The sequence below is a fragment of the Enhydra lutris genome, unplaced genomic scaffold, assembly GCF_002288905.1.
Source record: "Enhydra lutris kenyoni isolate GAN:26980312 unplaced genomic scaffold, ASM228890v2 scaffoldscaffold21, whole genome shotgun sequence".
NCBI lineage: Eukaryota > Metazoa > Chordata > Mammalia > Carnivora > Mustelidae > Enhydra > Enhydra lutris.
This window is the reverse complement of record NW_019154105.1, coordinates 6,446,144-6,460,549: the sequence shown is the minus strand read 5'-3', so window position 1 is coordinate 6,460,549 and position 14,406 is coordinate 6,446,144. Positions and strand designations below refer to the sequence as shown.

General features: G+C 38.7%; 1 protein-coding gene and 1 pseudogene across 1 annotated transcript in view; both read left to right on the top strand.

Moving 5' to 3' along the window:
• LOC111149141 (protein Shroom3-like) overlaps positions 1 to 14,406 on the top strand; it is a 288,780-nt gene that overhangs the window by 23,552 nt on the left and 250,822 nt on the right. The window lies entirely within an intron of this gene.
• On the top strand, positions 5,124 to 6,092 carry LOC111149142 (annotated as a pseudogene).

Below are 14,406 nucleotides of genomic sequence, written 5' to 3'. Positions count from 1 at the left end.
TAACGGTATCTTTAAACACCCTATTTTTAAATATAATCATATTCTGAGGTACTGGGTTTAGGTTTTAACATATGAATTGGCAGGGGATGGGGGAGATATAATTCAGCCCATAACTGGCTACAAATGGTTTTTGCCCCATAGATAGTGAGAAATTAACTAAAGGACCAGAATTTACTTCAGTATCATATAAAGGAGTCAAAGGCATCTGTGAGTCCAGCAGAAGAATTTGTTTGAAGATGTCATGTGGTGCTTATTTTAGTCATAAGAACGATAGCTGACTTTTATGGAGCAATTCAGATGTCCATGGAAAGATAATAGATGTTTGACAACAGTTTTTGGCTGGTCCATAAAGAATTTAGAAAGTAGAGTTTGTGTCGGATAGGAAAATAGAACCTACACTAGTTATTTTAGCAGAAGAAATTTAATATAAGGAATAAGCATAAAGATATGACTCTGACCTGCTTGTGAGGAGTAATGCAGCATGACACTATCAATGAACTGGACACATGTGATGTTCTGTGGGATGCCAAGATGATCACGATCTCTGGGGAGTAGACTATGACAGAGAGCAGGAAAGTCGACATAGCTCTGGGATAACAGACTGGAAGGGTACTATTCTCCCTGTTGGTTGAGGGCAAAAGTATTGGAGTAATACTTAAGAATTGTTTGATGGACAACAAATTAGATAAATTACTGTGCACCAGATGCCAGATACTTACGTTCATTTGCTCAAGTAACCACATCTGCGATAGCAGCTGTAATTGGCAAGGCTTGATTAAGTTTGCAATGACCCATGATTATTATCCAAGATGAATACATCTTCTGCAGACCAAATAGGCAAGCTATATTGGGAACGCTAGGAGTCACCATACCTGCATCTTTAGGTCTTTGGTGGTGACGTTAATCTTGGCATTTATCCTAGGGGTATGGTATTGCTTTTAGTTTATTGCCTAGGATGGGGTAGAGGGAGTTCCATGAGCTTCCGCTTGGCCCTTCTACAGTACTATTTCTTTTGCCACATTCCAATGTAGAAATTAGATCCGTTTCCAAGCATGTCTCCATCAATTATACATTCAAGAACTAAGGAAATAACCATAGGGTGAGTCCTGGGAAGTAAACTTGAGCCCAAATGTCAATGATCATCTGAGAAACCATAAGTCTCTCTTTGACCACTGGTCTGCAGTGGTGTTTTGGGGGCTCCAGGAACTCGTATCTATTTAGAACCAATGTCAAGAAATTTTCAAAGATCTATAGACTCTCTAATTTCCCTTAGTAAAAAGGTCAAGATGTCACGTGAATCCTATTAATAACGTTGATCCACGTCACTTGTTTATCCAAAGAGCTAGTATATATGTGTGTGGATGGATAGATGGATGGATGGATAGGTACCTACCTTATTCCAAAAATAATTTCAAGTAGCAGCTAGTGTAAGAGGTTACCGTAGCCAAGAAGGGACACTGCTCAGATCTTCCTTCAAGAGAAACTGCTTCAAGGAAATAAATCATCAGACAGCTTCCAACTGTCAACACCTTTTATCAGCCATGGTGTTCGTGCCAAGGCGATGTTCCCTAGGCTGCTGTAGGTGGATGGCTGAGCAGATGAGGGATGAAGGCTGGGTTATTCCTGCCTGATGCCTGCTATGATAGATAGTCTTTGCTCTGGTTCAACCTGGCCAGGACTTTCTCAGGATTGTAGCCAGGCTGAAGCTCCCCTTACTCAGGCCTCCTTCCTTCCTGCTCTCCTTTCACAGGTGTCAGATGCACCAGGGGTCAGAAAGCTCTTGCTGCTTACTCCCAGGCCCTCTCTCCTGTATCTTTCTCAGGTGTTTCCCCAAGAACACACCTTGCATGTCAAGTTCCACTTTGGCATTTGTTTCTCCGAGGACCTGAGCGGACACAGAAATCACCTAAGGTGCAAAAAAAAAGCTTAAGTCCATTGAATTTTAGTTCGTTGGCAAATGCAAGATTACTGGGCTTTGGGGAACAATTTTACCCATTTCTAATGATGGAAAGTTTTTTGAAAAATTGGTTAAAAGTGTCATACATAAAAGGCCTGTAGAGAGCTGAGGTTTCCCGCCTCCTGGAAAAACATGTATGCCTTAAGTGAGAAAGCGTCGCTTTTGAAAATAAAAAATTTTAAAGTAGATGAAGGAAGGAGACAAGATTTCTGGGCTGGGGAGCAGAAATGGAGACCTCGAACAGCATTTACACATTTATCTGTCTCTGCTCTCTTTATCTTACTCTATTTTGGTTTCCATTTTATATCATAAAGTGTTAACATAAACTAACACGTCAAAAATGAAAAATGTGGGGTTTGTGTGGTGCTCTCAGTGGGTTCCTCAAAGAATATTTTTTCTTCTTTTCAAGGATCAGCTAAAATTGAATTTAGCATTGTTTGCCCTTTGTTGCCTAGGCATTCAGGTCAGATTCTCGTCTGACCCAAGTGAGGTGGTGACAGACAGTTCTGTAGAAGGCATTATCACAGCCTCATCAGATAAACTGAAAGCAAAATTCTTTTTCTCTTCTCCCATGGCATCCTCTCCTTCATGTTCTTCCTCTTTTATGTTCTCTTCCAAGTTGCCTTGTGGATTCTCGGGACATAGTACAATGTAGTGCTAGTAGTGGGATAGATGTTTTGGACGAGTCTGTGTCTTCTGCCATGTGCACAGACTCCCTCCGTAACTGAGAGAAGTGTTGGGAAGCCTCGGGCACTGAGGCACGGCCACATTTGGAGTCTTGTCTTTACCAAGTGCAACAAGAGGGGCCCTGCTATTTCCTGGATGCATTATTTGGCCTTTCAGTCAATGATGATGATTCATTTTTCATGGAAGAATTGAAAACATTCACCTTTGTACTAGTAACAATAGGTCCAAATCTAGAGTCAACAGAAGCCTTGCAAAAAATAATGAAACCAAACAAAACTAAGAACAACGAAAACCGAGTTCTAAGGGCAATGCAAAATCTCTTTAGTTTGTTTGTTAAATTTTACATTTTAGCAATAGTAACAGACAAGGAAGGATTATGTTTGGGTTTGGGCTGAAGATACAATGACAATATGGGATTAAGAGGGAGCAAAATACTGCTAAAATAGTACTTTGCTTCTCTGTGAAGAGAATAATAGAAGGAAATTATTTGTTGCATTTGTGCTTTATGCTAACCTTTGTGCTGAATGATTTTTTAAAATTTTATTTATTTATTTATTTTAAAAATTTTTAAATTAACATATAATGTATTATTAGCCCCAGGGGTACAGGTCTGTGAATCGCCAGACACAACACTCACCATAGCACATACCTTCCCCAATGTCCATAACCCCACCACCCTCTCCCTACCACCCCCCACACCAGCCGGTATGCTGGATGATTTTTATACATATAACCTTGGTCTTCTCCAGAACGCAGAACAGAAAGCACGTTATCTCCATTTTATTGATGAGTTAACAGAGGCTTAGACAAGTTAAATCAACCCAAAATCACATGGCCTCTTTGTAGACGCTCTGGGATTCAAACCTAGGCCTGTCTGACTTGAGAATATGGATGAAGGAGAATGGTCATGAGACGATAAGTATAGAACAAATAGTGGTAAGAGGAACTAATATGTGAAGCAGCTAAGTAATGAGTTCTAGTCTAGAGCTAGCGAAGACCCAGGCTCTCGGTGATCGCCCTCTGTACACATTGCTAATCCTAACTAGGGTCTCTGACACCTTACAAATGAAGACATAATCTTCAGTTGTCAATCTCCAAGGAATGAAGCGAGGGAAAAGGGAAAGTATAGGAAGATCAACATGAAGATATGTAGTCCCAACTTTCATAAACATAGTCATAATTCAAAGAATTCTGGTGATCTTTGCATGCTAAAACTTCATTTGTGCTGGCTTGAAAAAGTTGAAGCCAGAACTTAGAGAAAAAACTTGGTTATAAGGTTAACTTCCAAGGAATATGTCCTACTTTCCAGTACTTAATTTTGAAGATGGATATGATATCCTCAATCCAACAAGAGGATATAACAATTGTAAATATCTATGTACCTAATATTGGAGCTCCTAAGTACATAGAGCAAATATTAACCGACCTAAAGGGAGAAATGATGGTAATACAAAGATAATAGGGGACTTTAACACCCACTTACATCAGTGGATAGATCATCCAGGCAGAAAATCAATAAGAAAGTAGTATCTTTAAGTGACACATTAGACCAGATGTAACTAACATATATAGAACATTCCATCTGAAAACAGTAGAATACACATTCTTTTCAAGTGCACATGGAACATTCTCTGGGTTAGATCACATGTTGGGCCACAAAACAAATCTCAATAAGTTTAGAAGATTGTAATCGTATTCTTTTGGTCACATCTTTTATACCCATAACAGTATGAAACTAGAAATCAATCACAGGAAAAACACTGAAAAAAACACAAACACATAGAAGATAAATGACATGCTACTAGACAACCAAGGAGTCAACAAAAAATCAAAGAAGAAATTTAAAAAATACATAGACACAAATGAAAATGAAAATACAACAGTCCAGAATTGAGAGGACACAGCAAAAGCAGTTCTAAGAGGGAAATTTATAGTGATACAGACCTACCTCAAGAAATAAGAAAAATCTCAAGTAAACAATATAATTTACTTCTAAAGGAACTAGAAAAAGAAGAACAAACATAGCCCAGCGTGAGTAGAAGGAAGGAAATAATAAAGAACACAGCACAAATAAGTGAAATATAGACTAAAAAAAAAAAAAGAAAAGAAAAAGAAACAGTAGAAAAGATCGTAAAACCAAGAGCTGGTTCCATGAAAAGATAAACAAAGTTGGTAAACCTTTTTTTCAAAATGGACAAACTCTTAATTATACTCATCATGATGGAAAAAAGAGAGAAAACAAAATCAGAAATGAAAGAAGTAACAACCAACACCGCAGAAATATAAAGGATTATAAGAGACCACTGTTAAAATTTATATGACATGCGGTTCCTGGGTGACTTACTTAGTTGGGTGTCCAGCTCTTTTTTTTTTTCTTTTTAAAAAAAGATTGTATTGAGATACGTTCATTAGATTACTCCTTTCTGCCCGGGGGCACCGCCGAGTAAGCATGGTTAAAGTCTCCCCTCCGACCGCCATCATGTCTAAGTCAGAGTCTCCCAAAGAGCCTGAACAGCGGCGGAAGCTCTTCATCGGAGGTCTGAGCTTTGAAACAACCGATGAGAGTCTGAGAAGCCATTTTGAGCACTGGGGAACACCTATGGACTGTGTGGTAATGAGAGATCCAAACACCAAGCGCCCCAGAGTCTTTGGGTGTGTCACATATGCCACTGTGGAGGAGGTGGAGGCAGCCATGAACGCGAGGCCACACAAGGTGGATGGAAGAATTGTGGACCCAAATAGGGCTGTCTCAAGAGAAGATTCTCAAAGACCTGGTGCCCACTTAACTGTGAAAAAGATTTTTGTTGGTGGCATTAAAGAAGTCACTGATGAACATCATCTAAGAGATTATTTCGAACAGTGTGGGAACATTGAAGTGACTGAGATCATGACTGACCGAGGCAGTGGCGAAAAGAGGGGTTTTGCTTTTGTAACATTGGATGACCATGATTCTGTAGACAAGATTGTCCTTCAAAAATACCATACTGTGAATGGCCACAACTGTGAAGTAAGGAAAGCGCTCTCTAAGCAGAGATGGCTACTGCTTCATCCAGCCAAAGAGGTCGAAGTGGTTCTGGAAACTTTAGTGGTGGTCGTGGAGGTGGTTTTGGTGGGAATGACAACTTTGGTCACGGAGGAAACTTCAGTGGTCGAGGTGGCTTTGGTGGCAGTTGAGGTGATGGTGGATATGGTGGCAGTGGGGATGGCTATAATGGATTTGGTAATGATGGAAGCAGCTTTGGAGGTGGCGGAAGCTATAATGATTTTGGCAGTTACAACAATCAATCCTCAAATTTTGGACCCATGAAAGGAGGCAGTTTTGGAGGAAGAAGCTCTGGCCCTTATGGTGGTGGAGGCCAATACTTCGTCAAACCACGAAACCAAGGTGGCTATGGTGGTTCCAGCAGCAGCAGCAGCTACGGCAGTGGCAGAAGGTTTTAATTACTGCCAGGAAACAAAGCTTAGCAGGAGAGGAGAGCCAGAGAAGTGACAGGGAAGCTACAGGTTACAACAGATTTGTGAACTCAGCCAAGCACAGTGGTGGCAGGGCCTAGCTGCTACAAAGAAGACATGTTTTAGACAATACTCATGTGTATGGGCAAAAAAAAACTCGAGGACTGTATTTGTGACTAATTGTATAACAGGTTATTTTAGTTTCTGTTCTGTGGAAAGTGTAAAGCATTCCAACAAAGGGTTTTAATGTAGATTTTTTTTTTTTTTTGCACCCATGCTGTTGATTGCTAAATGTAATAGTCTGATCATGACGCTGAATAAATGTGTCTTAAAAAAAAAAGATTGTATTTATTTATTTGAGAGAGCAGAAATAGTGATAGAAAGCATGCACAGGGAGGAGAAGGAGAAGCAGGCTCCCCTCTGAGCTCAGAACCTGACTCAGGGTTTGATCCCGGGACCCTGGGATCATGACCTGAGCCAAAGGCAGATGTTTAACTGACTGACAGAGTCACCCAGGTCCCCCGAGTGTCTGGCTCTTGATTCTGCTTGAGATTTTCTTCCTGCATTTTCCCCTGCCCCTCCCCTCCACTTTCACTCTCTCTCTCAAATAATTATATAAATTAAAAAAGAAACAAGAAAATGTATATGCCAACAAATTGGACAACTTAGAAGAACTGGAAAAAATTCCTAGAAACATATAATACTCCAAAACAGAATCAAGGAGAAATAGAAAATCTGAATAGGCCAATTACTGGTAACAAAATTGAATCTTTAATAAAAAAAAAAAAAACTCTAAACAAAAGTCCAGGATCCGATGGATTCACAGCTAAATTCTACCAAACACTTAACAAGGAGTTAATGCCTATTTTCTTTAAATTATTAAAAATAGAAAAGAAAGGGAAGCTTCCTAATATATTCTACAAGGCCAACATTACCCTGATACCAAAACCAGACAAAGACACTATAAAAAAAGAAAACTCCAGGCCACTATCCCTCATGAACATAGATGCAAAAATCCTCAACAAAATACTAGCATACCAAATCCAAGAATACATTTTAAAAATCATTCACCACAATTGTGTTGAATTTATTATGGGGATGTAAGGATCAATCAATGTGCTATATCATATCAACAAAATGAATAAAAGTCACATGATTATCTCAATACTTAAAGAAAATGCTTTTGACAAAATTCAACATCCATTAAGGAAAAAAAAACTTTCAACAAAGTGGGTTTAGAGGGAACATACCTCAACATAATAAAGATCATTATGAAAAACCCATAGCTAACACCAAACTCAATGGTGAAAAATGGAGAACTTTTCCTTTAAGACCTGGAATGAGACAAAGATGTCCACTCTCACTTTTATTCAACATAGTACATAGTCCTACCCATAGCAGTCAGACAACAAAAGGAAAAGGCATCCATATTAGTAAAAAGAAGTTAAGTGGTCACAATTTGCAGATGACAGGATACTATACATAGAAAACCCGAAAGACTCCACCAAAATAATCATTGTAAGTAATAAATGAATTCAGCAAAGTTTCAGGATACAAAATCAATGTACAGAAATTGTGGCATTTCTATACACTAATAACAATGTACCAGAAAAAAGAATTTAAAAAACAATTCCACTTACAATTACACCAAAAAGATGAAAATACACAGGAATAAACTTAAGGAGACCAAAGACCTCTACTCTGAAAACTAAAAAAACGCTGATGAAAGAAATTGACGACAATGCAGACAAATGGAATGATATGCCATGCTCATGGATTGGAAGAACAAATATTAAAATGACCATACTGCCCAAAGCAATCTATAGGTTCAGTGCAATCCCTATCAAAACACCCAACTGCAGTTTTCACCAAGCTAGGACAAATAGTACTAAAATTTGCATGGAACCACAAAAGACTCTGGATAGCAAAGCAATCTTGAGAAAGTAGAACAAAGCTGGCAGTATTACAGTCTCAGATTTCAAGATAACACTACAAAGCCATAATACTCAAAACAATATGGTACTGGGACAAAAATAGACATGCAGATTGATGGGACAAGAGGGAAAGCCCAGAAAAAAACCCCAAAATTATACAATCAATTGATCTATGACAAAGGAGGCAAAAATATACAAGGAGAAGACTTTCTCTTCGCTAAGTGGTGTTGGGAAAACTGGACAGCTACATGCAAAAGAACGAAACTGGACCACTTTTCCACAATGTACACAGAAATAAACTCAAGATGGATCGAAGACCTAAATATGAGACCTGAAATCATAAAACTCCAAGAAGAGACCATAGACAGTAATTTCTTTGACATCAGCCATAGCAACATGTTTCTAGATCTGTCTCTTAAGACAAGGGATTCAAAAGCAAAAGTCAACTCTCCAAACTACACCAAATAAAAATCTTTTATATGGTGAAAAAACCCATCAATAAAAAGTCAACGACTGGGGGGAATATATTTGCAAATGATATATTCAATAAGGGATTAATGTTCAAAATATGTAAAGAAGTTATTCAGCTCAACACCAAAAAAAAAACCCAAAAAACAAAACACAAAACAAAACAAAAAAAACAATTTAAAAAGGTAGGCAGAGGACCTGACTAGACATTTTTCCAAAGAAGATATATACAAATATCAACCAGGCAAATGAAAAGATGTTCAACATCACTCATCATCAGGGAAATGCATATCAAAACCACAATGAGGCATCACTTTACACCTGCTGAATGACTAGAATTAAAAAGAAAAAAAAATATCACGTGTTGGTGTGAATATAAGTTGGTGCAACCACAGAGGAAAGTATTATGGAAATAGCTCAAAAAATTAAAAATAGAGCTACAATATGAGCCAGTAATTCCAGCACTGGGTATTTACACAAAGAAAATAAAAATGCCAATTAAAAAAGATATATGTACCCCAATGTTTATAGCAGCATTATGTATAATAGCCAAGTTATGGAAACAACCCCAATTGCCCATCGATAGATGAATGGACAAAGAAGATGTGGTGTGTATACACAATAGAATATTGCTCAACCATAAAAAAGAATGAGATTGTGCAATTTGAGACAATGTGGATGAACCTAGAAGGTATTATGCTAAGTGAGATAAGTCAGATAAGAAAGGGAAATACTATGTGATTTTACTGACATGTGGAATCTAAAAAACAAAATAAATAAACAAAAAGCTGAAATAGAGCTATAAGGACAGAGAACAAAGGTATGGTTGCCAAAGGGAGGAAGGTGGAGGGATGGGCAAAATGGGTGAAGGGAGATAGGAAGTACAGGCTTCCACTTATGGAATGAGTAAGTCATGGAAATAGAAGGTACAGCATAGGGAATATAGTCAATAGTATTGTAATAGGGTCATATGGTGGCAGATGGTAGCCACATTTGTGGTGAGCATAGCATAACTATAGTATAAAATTGTTGAATCATTACACTGTACACCCGAAACTAAGACAAGACAATGGACAGGTGAAGATATGGAGCTTCCTAGAAGGGAAGCTTGAGATTTAAGGTGAAAAATGTCGAGAATGGGTCTGCTAAGTCCTATCTGATCTGGTAAATTCTGGAAAATTCTCCTCATTTACAGCTTTACTTGTCATTGACATATAAGATTTAACAACATTTAAAAAAATTATAACTGCCTCTCAGTAAGTATTTAATGTGTGCCCAAATTTAATGCTCTATATGCATTAATTCATTTCTTCTTTACAACACATTTATGAAGCAGGTCCTATTATAAACCCTACTTTGCAGCTGAAGAAAGGGACGTAAAGACTGTCCTTTGACCCCAGACCCAGAGCCACTAAATATACTGCGTCTCTCTGTCTACCCCATGGGGTTTCTGTGAGACTCAAGTGAGTTTTTGTGTGTGAAAATGCTTTGAAACCACAAAGCACTATATACTTGAAAGCCAATTCTCAAAAGATAGAAAATGTTATTCACTCTACTCTGCAGAACATTCCTTTTAATACAATACTTGGAAAATAAGTTACTGTTGAAGCTAAAATAAAACTAACTACAGATAAAGGAATACTTTTGGATGGCAAAATAAGAAGGAAGAAAAACATAAGTATAAAAAGGAAAAAAATGATGTACAAAGGTAATGTGTAATAAAAAATAAAATAACCTTTCTTGACTGAGAGTTTTTCATAGAGTTGAAAACAGAGGTTGCATCACCACATTGTGTAGAATGGTCGCTGGAACAGGACTGACCCCGCAGTAAAGGGATAATTGCATGGCCTAATAGATTTTCCCACCTTCAGTTGCTAATGAAGCTCTTGGAAAATGTATCGCCACTTAACGAACGAGGCTAAAAATGCCAAGAAGGCTTTTGCCAAGGTTGTGTTCTCTAGGCTCAGACTGAATTCATTACTTTGTTAGCGCACTGCCACAAGCCAGCTATGGGCAATTTAGCACCCCACATTTCAGGCAGAATTTAATTCATCTAATATATTCCCATCTTTGTGCCGTAAATGAGACAAGTACCGCACCATCGGGTGACAGCCCATCAGTAACACCATAAACAGAAAGTAGTGATGTTAACGGAGAGTTCTTCAGTTAGGTCTTGGTTGTATTTTCATTAAAAGCTGATTCAAAGATTTGCCAAGGAGGGGCGCCTGGGTGGCTCAGTCGGTTAAGTGTCTGACTCTTGATTTTCATTCAGGTCATGATCTCGGGGTCGTGAGGTCGAGCCCCACATTGGGCTCTGCACTGGGCGTGGAGCCTGCTTAAGATTCTCTCTCATCTTCTCCTTTGGCCCCTCTTTCCCCTTTAAAAAAAGAAAAAGTTGCCAAGAATGTCAAGTTCCTATCTGGTGCTATGTCTGCGCCTTTTTATAAAGGGAAGAGGTAAAAGGAAGCGTATGTATGTGTGGGGGCAAGCTTATGTGCACTACTTCATAATATCCAGCTCCATTTTTATGATGAAATGTCACTTATCTTCATGCTGAAAAAGAACCATTTAGGTCTTGACTGAAGAAGGACCTTATTAAGGGACCTTATTAAGGGACTTATTAAGACCTTTTTAAGGGACCTTTAATCTGCTCTGGGTATTTCTCTATGGAATCACATGGCTCTGCAGTCACCTGCAGATATATTTACCTTTTACCGGTCCTACTTCCTTCTTTCTTTATGACCACACACTTTCCCTTACATTGAAAATCTAAAAGCAGGAACATGCTGTACCACATTCCTACCCAGAAGTCGCTCACTTCCTTAAATTGTCTTTTTTCCCCCAGCGTGAAATGTATCCATTGACAACTGCCCATTACCTGTTCTATTAGCATCCAGAAGTGTGGAAGGCCTCCCACCCACCATTTCTGCTGGGTCCTTGGGATGTGCAGTAAAAAATACACACCTAAGAGTCTGTTACAGAATGGCTTAATCTACTTTGGTAACTATTTATAGTATTTACTTACTTGCTTATTTATTTATAAAAGATTTTATTTACTTATTCATGAGAGACAGAGAGAGAGAGGCAGAGGCCAAGGGAGAAGCAGACTCCCCACTGAGCAGGGAGCCCAACTTGGGACTCGATTCCAGGACCCTGGGATCATGACCTGAGCTGAAGGCAGACGCGTAATCGAATGAGCCACCCAGGTGCCCTGTTTCTAGTTTCTAAATAAAAGACTGAACATGTTCTTGAGTCCAAATAAATAAATAAATAAATAAATGCAGGAACAGTTAGAATGTTACCGAGGGGGTACTTATTCAGTTTTACCCATAGAGCCTGTTTCCTGGTCAGAAAGGGACACAAGAAAGCACCAAGAATGGGTTCAACATCCAACAATAAGGAAATGTGTTATAATAAACACGAATTTATTGAATACTTCCTGTTCCAAGCATCTATGCACTGGAAAGAACATCTGAGGAAGCCACCAGGGATCTAGGGAGCATCTTTTTTCCTAACCAGGTTTAAGGGCAGCTCTCAGGTACTTTGGGCATCTGAATTATCTGGGAAGATTGAGGGTTGTCTCTGCTGTTTGTTACTAGTGTGATCCGGGACATGTTACTTAGCCTTGGTAAGCCTTAGTACTTCTGTTGGTAGAAATTAAAGAACGGGGGTTGGGGGGAGAGCAGATAAGGGAAGAGGTACAAAGAGACAAAGAGACATCTCATTAAGGGCGTTGTGAAGATCCACATAATGCTTGGCAGCCTTTCAGGCATACAGTAAGCATGCAATAAATGACTATCAGCTATTTTATCTTAACACTGTTATTTTCTTTCCTTTATCTAGAGTAAGTCATTAACTAATCAAAATGTGTCATGTAACTAAGACAGATTGGGGCAAAACAAGCAAAAACCAAAAACAGATGGAGAAACACAGCTTTGTGCAATAATTTAAACTTCTTCACCCGTCGAAAATTGCAGGAGATACTATTAAATAGTCAAATTGACTGACTTTCTGTTTTTTGTAAATTCATCCAACAATATTTGCTATCAACGACTGTAATAAACACTGTTCCAATAAAAATGGATCTAATTTGGGGCTTGCTTTTAAAAGCCACAATCTTGTCATGGAGATGAGAGGGTATTAAGATTGGGAAGCACTGATGAGATACTAGAGGATGTCTTCTTGGGATCCAGCAATACTCTGTTTCTTGACCTGGATGCTAGTTCTAGAATAATTAAGTTACGCATTTAGGTTGTGTGTACTTTTTGGTGTATGTGCTATGGTTATAGTAAAAAAGTTAAGAATGGTATGTGAACTATATCTCAATTTAAAAAATTACTGTATATTCTTGACCTTGGATTAGGAGTGGTTTCTTAGCTAGGGCATGCAAAACACAGTTAACCAACGGGGGAAAAATTAGATAAATGGCTTTATCAAACTAAAAACTTCCTTCAGAGGACACTTTCAAGAAAATGAAAAGATGACCCACAGAATGGGAGAAATATTTGCAAATCCTATATTTGATAAGGTCTATTATTCAGAATATATAAAGAATTATTGTATTTGTCAATTACACCTCAATAAAGTTTAAATAATAAAGAAGACAAACAGCTATTAAAACTTAACAATGAAAAGAGGCAAATAACCCCATTAAAAATGAGCACGATATTTCAACAGACATTTCTCCAAAAAAAATATGTGAATGACCACAACCAAACCAAAACAAACAAAAAACACCACATGAAAAGGTGCTCAACATCCTTTGTCCTCAGAGAAATGCAACCAAAATCGCAAACCACAACAAGCTACAACTTCACAGCCACTAGGATGGCTGCAGTGGAAAAGACAGACAATAGCGAGGGTTGGCAACGATGTGGAGAAATTGAAGCCCTCATGCGTTGCTGGTGGGAACGTAAAATGGGGCAGACACTTTGGAAAACAATCGGGTAGTTCCTCAAAAAGTTAAACATAGAGTTACTGGGGCACCTGGGTGGCTCAGTCGTTATGCATCTGCCTTCAGCTCAGGTCATGATCCCAGGGTTCTGGGTTTGAGCCCCGCATAGGGCTCCCTGCTCAGTGGGAAGCCTGCTTCTCCCTCTCCAAATCCCCCTTGCTTGTATTCTCTCTCTATCTCTGTCAAATAAATAAATAAAATCTTAAAAAAATAGAGTTACTACATGATCCAGAAATTCCACTCCTAGGTATATACCCAAGAGAATGAAAACATAGGTCTACATAAAATCTTGTACGTGAAATACATGAATGTTTACAGCAACACTGTTCTACAAATCCGGCAGTATTCTGAGGACTGGCCTACGGTGGGGGAAGGGAGACTTTGGTGGGGACTCTGCTGTCTGAACCTAGAGGCAGCCATTTTTTAGGGTAATTCGGAAACTCTTTGTTGTGAAAGTTTCAGTTACCTAATTAGGTTAGAGAGGCATGTGTGTTTCATACATAAGGAGAGGTGATCTCTCCACTCTTTTGCTAGACCCCCAAAGCCATTTGCTTCAATTAGGTGACCTCCACCGAACGCTGAAGGATCTGTTCTCTACAGTTTAGTAAATGCGGAACCATCCATTATTAAGAGACTTGGCCTTTAGGCATCAGATTACTGCGTTTCTTGTAAATCAGCTTAGTGGCAACAAAATCCAATTCATCTCTAGACATTGAGTTTTTTAGCTGGGTCCTTCCATTCTTCTGTTTCTTGGTTAAAAAAGAGCGGCAAAGAAGTCCATGGGCTTATCTGTTATCAGGTTCCCTCACTATCAAAACATCTGACCCTATAAACCTTTTGTGCCAAGTTCGATCTTTGCTTGTGTAAATTTATTTTCCTCTGGTATACTGGAATGGATTTCTTTCTCTTAAGCAGGAATAGCAAGAGATCGGGAATTAGGAGAGATAGGCTCT